Source organism: Thalassophryne amazonica, chromosome 13, assembly GCF_902500255.1.
Source record: "Thalassophryne amazonica chromosome 13, fThaAma1.1, whole genome shotgun sequence".
In the NCBI taxonomy this organism is placed as follows: Eukaryota; Metazoa; Chordata; class Actinopteri; order Batrachoidiformes; family Batrachoididae; genus Thalassophryne; species Thalassophryne amazonica.
Window position 1 is genome coordinate 31,427,124 of NC_047115.1, and position 7,201 is coordinate 31,434,324.

Here is a 7,201-nt window from a genome sequence, read left to right on the forward strand (position 1 = left end):
AAGGGAAACAAGGGGGAAGAGAGGTATAACTTGTTATTTTGAGGCTTGTTAAAATGTCAGGAAACAAACAACTTCCTTACAACTGAGATTAAGATTAACACAAGCGCGGCGCTCGTCTAGTCAAACACGATGACATCGCAGACACTTTGCTCGGCTGCCTTCAGACTCAAGGTCTAAGTTCAAGCAGAATGCGGCTCCACTTTTCTCACTCTTTTGCTTTCATGGTTTTCTTTGACATGGCCATCTCCACTCTGATTCATTCTTCAGGTCTCGAGTGTATCGTGGTGAACTGCTGTTGCCTTCACGCTTCTTTTAATATCAGTTTTCGCCTCCACATTTCACTTTCTCCCTCTTTCCATTTCTCCTTTCTCGCATTTTAGCAAAGGTTAATTCAGAGCCCAGTGTCGATTACTTTAAATAATGTATATGATCTATTTTAAACTTGAACGACATAAAGCTATTTATTTTGGAAAGAGAACCAAAAGCAGTGAGTCACTGTATGGACGGATTGGCAGGAAATTTGAGCTGCCAGCGTGTTGGGCGCTTTCATCATGGCCCCTCAAGCTTTCCGTGAGTGATAGAGGAGACTAGTCATTAACTCACAGGGAGCTAATTGTGTGGTCCACACTGCCGTTTAAACAGAATGAGTCCGCTGAGCAAAAAAAAAGTGCTGTGTGAGTGTCTGGCAAATTCACACAGGTAACAACAGAGTGGTTTGCACAGTAAGATCACGAGGACTCCAACATTGGTGTGTGAGCTTCAGAATGCTAAATACCTTGTGGTTCGCTGATAATTTTGACCTCAGTGAATTAATGCTACAGCAATGATTTTGTATTTCTTCCTTTTGTTTTTGCTAATGTCTACTATGTTTACTCGTGATACGCAGTCGTGGCCACCAAGGCCACTACCTTTATATTATTTGATGGTATATATTCCAATCCCAAACTGATTTTAAAGTTCACAAATAAGTGTAATACTTCCAAATAGATAACAAACCAGCCCTGGGTTTGTTCATTTTACAAAATTAAAACATGTGATACTGTTGACATACATCATTAATCACTATTAATTGTACTGTTGTCTGTAAATCCGTTGAATTGAAAATCAACAAATAATGGTAATTTGTCATAATTAAATGTTTTGTTTTTAATTGTCACACTTTTGTAACATTACTTAACCTACTTTAGTGCAATATATAGATCATAAATGTAAAAACAACTTCAACATGCTGTCCTTAATACTAGAACGAGTGGGAAGGTCCCCTTACAAACAAGCAAATTTTAAGCTGACTTCAAAATTGGAGAAACAAAGAAAGTAGGAAGAAGTGTTCCACTACATTAGTGTTCAGCGCAGCTAATTTAAAGTTAGCTTTGATAACTGCTCATCCGCTAACTGGAAAGTGAGCTGTGATACAGCTAAACCAATAAATTGCTAAACTATTTTGATTAAGCTACCAGTAACCACTAGCCACTAACATTTATTACATTAATTTAGCTTTGGCTTGGGGTTTTTTTTTGGGGGGGGGGGGGGGGCTCTAAACCCCTGAAAAATAAGCACAAAGGTCTGAAATATTAACCAACTTTCATTTTAAATTTGGTATTAAATTTAAAATGATCAAAAATAATTTATTATGAAAATATAACCAGAAGTAACAAAAGAAAGCTATGGGATTCAAATTATGTGATTCTTCATGTGTCTGACCTAGCTGAAACAAATGTGTACAGAAATACTTCATGTTTTTCTCATTTGTCAATCAAAATAAATTGTGATTAAAGGTTTGGGTGGACTGCCGGAGATTTTCAGATTTCAAAGTAGGCCACTGACTCTGAGGAGAACTGCAAATAATTTTGATTTACAGTGTTATTACCCTGTGCACTTCTACACAAACAGGGCATTGTAATTGGTTCACGTGCGTTGTGTAAACAAAATAATGGAAAAAAATGGGTGGATGCATTTTAACCAAAATTAGTGAGAACTTTGGTTAGTATCTACAGCGCATTAAATTTTGGAACAGGTCACAGGCCAAGCAAAGCATAGTCCTAAAAACATATATCTTAGTGTGCAGAAGATGCAGCCCTGTGATAGTTGTGAGGAGCTGACTGAGGTGTTAAAATGGGGAAACGTGTCATTTGGCACTGTGACTGTAAACAGTACCTGACTGAATGATGTTCACACGCTGCTGTCTGGTGTACTGTGTGCTTAACAAAGCAGTACTCTTGGGGTCCTGTATGGCACACTAAATAAAAATAAAAATTATTTGTCTCTGTCCTTGTGCTGAGCAGCAACACAATACATTCTAGAAGCTTAAAAGTCAAAGTCATGAACTGTAACATCTCACACATCATGAAAAGACACAGACCCAAAAGATGAGATACCCGACCTTCACCGTGACTCTTAAAAGTTATCAAATTTAAACTGAGACTACTCAGAAAAGGCACTGCACTATTTACACTTCAACTTTTTAATAGTGCCATTTGTCTGCTGTTGAAGGCAAAACTGTTTTTGATTATATTTGCTTCAGAACATTTAATGTCTGTTGCCATTAGCTTTCGGTCTAGCCTAGAATTGGTTATCTCTGTTAACTGCCAGAGGAAAGCAAAGGGTTTGTAGTCACGCCTGTAATCTGTTTTTGAATTCCACATTTACACTCAAACAGAAATTTGCAGACAGGTTTGGTTTCTATGTTTTTTTACATATAGATTTACAGCTTCATAGAAATTCCTGTTAGTTGCCATTAGTTTTCAGCCTAGCCTAGCAATGATTATCTCTGTTAACTGCCAATGGAAGGACTGTAATCTATTTTTGAGTTCCCCATTTACACTAAAACAGAAATTTATGGACATGTTTTGTTTCTATGTTTTAATATGTTTACAGTTTCATAGAAATTCCTGTTAGTTGCCATTAGCTTTTAGCCTAGCCTAGCAATGATCATCTCCGTTAACTGCCAATGGAAGGACTGTAATCTATTTTTGAGTTCCCCATTTAAACAGAAATTTATGGACAGGTTTTATTTCTATGTTTTAATATGTTTACAGTTTCACAGAAATTCCTGTTAGTTGACATTAGCTTTCAGCCTAGCATAGCAATGATTATCTCCGTTAACTGCCAGTGGAAGGACTGTAATCTATTTTTGAGTTCCCCATTTACACTCAAACAGAAATTTATGGCCAGGTTTTGTTTCTATTTTGAGTTCCCCATTTACACTAAAACAGAAATTTATGGACAGGTTTTGTTTCTATGTTTTAATATGTTTACAGTTTCATAGAAATTCCTGTTAGTTGCCATTAGCTTTCAGCCTAGCCTAGCAATGATTATCTTTGTTAACTGCCTAATGGAAGGGCTGTAATCTGTTTTTGCAATAACACAGAAATTTACAGATGGATTTTGTTGTGGAGAGATGTTCTTTTTTTCCCTAGTTTTGCATTCAGAAGCATGTGTTAGTTGTGTAACCACTGGCACTTTTTTTAGTCTTAAAAGGTTGAGGTGGGTGCAAATGGAAACAAATTCCCCGCATTTTTATCCATTATTGTTTGTGGACACACACTGCGTGCTTGCTAGGTGTGTTAGCCTGTGTGAGTTTGGCCACGTTCTCATTTGATGGTTGGCTGCGATCACTGTTTACTCTGGGTTAAAAGCCTCCATGTCTGAGGGCGTTAGCGAGGGTGATCTAAGCCCCGACCTGCAGCAGAGTTGCTTTAGAGGCCGAAGCATAATCTGTTGCCGGCTTTATGCGCTCAGATTAAAGTGGCGATGTTTTAAACCTTTCTCACGGCCACAATATGCCATCACTTTTCCCTCCCTGCTTGTGGGCGTGATGATAGAATCGTAGCAGGGTTCATAGAGAGGACACCTTCCCCGCTATTTATGAAACAAGGAGCTGTCGTACATTATCTGAGACGATACACGCGTGTTCTATTCATCTATTAATTTGCCATCAGCGCAGTGTAACTTTAGCGTATCTCCTCCACTGTTTGAGTGGAAACCGTTGCTAATCCTAATCCCTCCGTCTCACCCCCCTCACGGGATTCTGTCAAATCACAGACCCTTTAAAACCCCCCAGGCTATCTGGATAGCTCATTCAGTAGCCAGCTTTAAATGAGGGGACAGACCACGCTTACCCACTCCCATGACGCATCCAACCAGCCCCGAAATGTGTGTCACTCATTTGTACGAGTCTATTCATACACCATCGTGACATACATATTGACCACATAATGTTTCACTGTCTCATCTCTGATGGGAGTGAATCTATATTTATTTTAACGAATGGATCAAAGCCTCCATTTGTATACTGGTTTGCATAAAACTGCTAATTTTTACAAAAAAGTATGATATTACACGAAGGACCAGTACGTACCCCCTTTCCCCAACACACACTTTGTTAAACCAAACACTCCATTTCAATACAATAATTAAGTTAATGTAACTCAAACTTTGAAAAAAGTTATAGTCACTCTTTTCCGCTAATTAAACTAACTCAAAAATGAATTGTTGTCATAACAACTCAGTTCTTTTAAGTGCATTTAAAGTTTTGGGGTATTTAAGTGTTGTTGGTGTATTTCCAGTGCATTCCATTCACTCATTTTAATTGAGTTTATGCCATTATGAAAAACTGCAAGTTCTGTTCATGGGCTGCCATTTAGCATTGTTCATGCTGTTGTAGTCCTTTATTATTTATTTTTAGAAAGCAGATTATTATCACCAAGTACACCAAAGAATGTATCAAAAAATATAATCAAAAATACAATGCACATTTTTAGGCAGAAATTTGTCACTTTTTTATTGAAAACATACTAGATTTAAGTAAGTTTAATTAACTATAAATTGTTAAGTTATTAAAACTTTAACAATTAAATTTTTGAAAATTATTTTATTTAAGTTGACAAACTCAAATGGTTTAAGGCAATTGGTTTCCTGAAATGGTTTGAGTTCAACTAACTCATTCGGTTTTATAGTGCAGGGATAGACATACTCGCATTCAGAGCCCACATTTATGAAGTTCAATTCAGTAAAACAGGCAGATGTGAGGTCCCTTAGAGGGTTATGGAGAAACTCATCACAGGTACCCTCATGTCCAGTTCAAATTTGTTTAAAAGAAATCATATATTTTGTTCAAGTTATAGAGTAGGTAGTGTTGGTTCTACCATCATGTAGACATGGATTTGATTCTTGGTCACACAACCTGTTTGTGTCCTTGGACAAGACGCTTCATCAGCACCGTCTCAGTTCAACCAGCTGTAAACAGATACTGGCCTTGGATGGGGAAGTAGCCTGCATTACAATAGCATCTAAGGGAGATTCTTTAACTACGGGCACTATTGGCCTTGTAAATGTAATTTCCACCACATTGTATGACATTGAATACCCCAATTATGTTTTGATTATTTTACTGATATTTTATTCAGAGATATTTTAAAACATTAGAAAAAATGTTTCTTTGCCATTCATTTTTATCATTGAAAATCAAAAGTCTGGGTGTGGGACAAGCACAAAACGGCAATATTTGCATATAATGATGCTGAAAAAAGGTGAAAAAGTCATCATAGACTACTAGAACAAATTTCTTAACACACTTTCATTGTAAAGATAACTATAAAAGTGTGAAATGTCCCCTTTTTTCTGTTTTTCATACAATATGATCAAAGGACATAATAAATGCCCATAGTCTAAGAATCACCCCTAAATTAACGGGAGTCATACATCCTTTTCTATGTAATGACATATCTTTGTGACCGTGGTGGGGTTTGAACACGGTTATTTGCACAGGAGAACAAGGCTCTACCAGGTCAGCCAAAGGGGAACTCCCCACGAGCCAAGTCAGTATAGGAACATCTTTTCAATCTGGACTTCCCTTTGTTACACGTCTCCACCATTTTTTACCTCATCCTGAGCTCACAGGCGCATTTAAGCATTCGCTTGCAACTACCAGGTCAACTGCCACATTCTGTTGGTGACCGAATGACAGTCTTTGTGGCCACACTGGGGTTGGAACATCAGATTACTTGTACACGAGACCAAGGCTCTACCACTAACTGAGAACATCTTTTCAACCTGGACTTCACCTTATTATGTATGGAATCCAGGGATAAGCCTCAGGATCTACATCAGACTTAGTTTTTCTTGTAGTTATATTATTATTATGTAACGGAGGCCAGCAGAAGGTGCTGTGCAGTGAAATAAACCTCACTCCCTGATGCCAAAAAAACATTCTAGCAACAGATGCTGGGGCCCCGGAGCTTTCTCCCTGTGGTTAGAACATCTGCCTCCCATGCTGGTGACTGCGAGTTTGTGTCCATTGAAGGACATAACACAGGGTATGTGCACCCAGTGTAGCTCCGGAACTGCCTTCCACACCTTCCTAATCATGGTCTCCTTTCTGATCATGGAGCCACCTTGGGCTTGTGTGATGATGCTGTGGGAATACAGTACTCAATAAACCAGTAGATCCTTTGTTGCCTTCACCACTGTGGCGATGCCTTTGTTTCTTTGTCGATTAGAATTTCAAACTTGCAGATCAAGAATCATTTTTAAATTACATACAACCTCTGGCAAAAATTATGGAATCACCGGCCTCAGAGGATGTTCATTCAGTTGTTTAATTTTGTAGAAAAAAGCAGATCACAGACATGACACAAAACTAAAGTCATTTCAAATGGCAACTTTCTGGCTTTAAGAAACACTATAAGAAATCAAGGGAAAAAGATTGTGGCAGTCAGTAACGGTTACTTTTTTAGACCAAGCAGAGGAAAAAAATATGGAATCACTCAATTCTGAGGAAAAAATTATGGAATCACCCTGTAAATTTTCATCCACCAAATTAACACCTGCATCAAATCAGATCTGCTCGTTAGTCTGCATCTAAAAAGGAGTGAACACACCTTGGAGAGCTGTTGCACCAAGTGGACTGACATGAATCATGGCTCCAATCAAATCAAATCAGATCTGCTCATTGACATTGACCCTATGCCATGACATTGACCCTATGTGTCTTTTTGCAAGGAATGTTTTTGCAGTTTTTGCTCTATGGCAAGATGCATTATCATCTTGAAAAATGATTTCATCATCCCCAAACATCCTTTCAATTGTCCAAAATATCAACATAAACTTGTGCATTTATTGATGATGTAATGACAGCCATCTCCCCAGTGCCTTTACCTGACATGCAGCCCCATATCATCAATGACTGTGGAAATTTACATGT